This window comes from Galeopterus variegatus, unplaced genomic scaffold (assembly GCF_000696425.1).
Source record: "Galeopterus variegatus unplaced genomic scaffold, G_variegatus-3.0.2 Scaffold14892, whole genome shotgun sequence".
NCBI classification, from domain to species: Eukaryota; Metazoa; Chordata; class Mammalia; order Dermoptera; family Cynocephalidae; genus Galeopterus; species Galeopterus variegatus.
In genome coordinates, this window is record NW_007741003.1 from 26,501 (window position 1) to 27,341 (window position 841).

Below are 841 nucleotides of genomic sequence, written 5' to 3' on the forward strand. Positions count from 1 at the left end.
TGTGACAAAGTTCTCTATATAATTATTTCTTATTAAATCATTGTCTAACAAATAAATCACTAATGAATTGTAATATACAATACCTAGCAGAAAATATTTCTTAAATCATTTTATTTTTCAAAGGGGAAATGACTTGAATGTTGTGTAGGCTTACTTTGATTATAAAATAAAGTCATTGAAAAAATTCACAGTCCTCAGAAAAGTAAATAAAAAATAACATCTAATCCTATTAATGATCAAGTAATACTGTTAATTTCAGAGTATATATCCTTCTAGTCCTTATCAATCTATTACTGATTTACAGGTTTATTAATAAATGGTAACATTTTACACATCCTGTTATGGGCTGAATTGTGTACTGTATTCATACATTGAAGACCTAAGCCCCAATGTGATAGTATTTAGAGACAGGGCCTTTCAGANATTTTTTCATATTATTGATTAATTGTAAGTATTATCAACAAAGAATGTTCTCTACATGACTGTGTAGGAAAGACGAAAAATGGTTTTATTATTGAGTTAGCAGAGCCAAGAGCATGTGTCTAGGTGTTATGCAAGTGACTACAATGTCAGGATAAAATTTCACACATCCAAGCAGATGTGATCATTTTATACCGCACTGATTTTAGCCAGTTATCGAACATATTTTCTTACGATCAATGCCATCCCGTTTTCCTATAAGAGGACTGACAGCACAAGTTGCTGTGTTACCCTGACTGCTGCTGTACCTTCCTTTATATAGTTCATCCTATGTGCACTTGGGAATTGAGGTGTCTGTTTGCTGAGTCAGCTGCCTTCATATGAAAGAACGATAAACCTTCTCTCATCTCTTTGAGAAGAA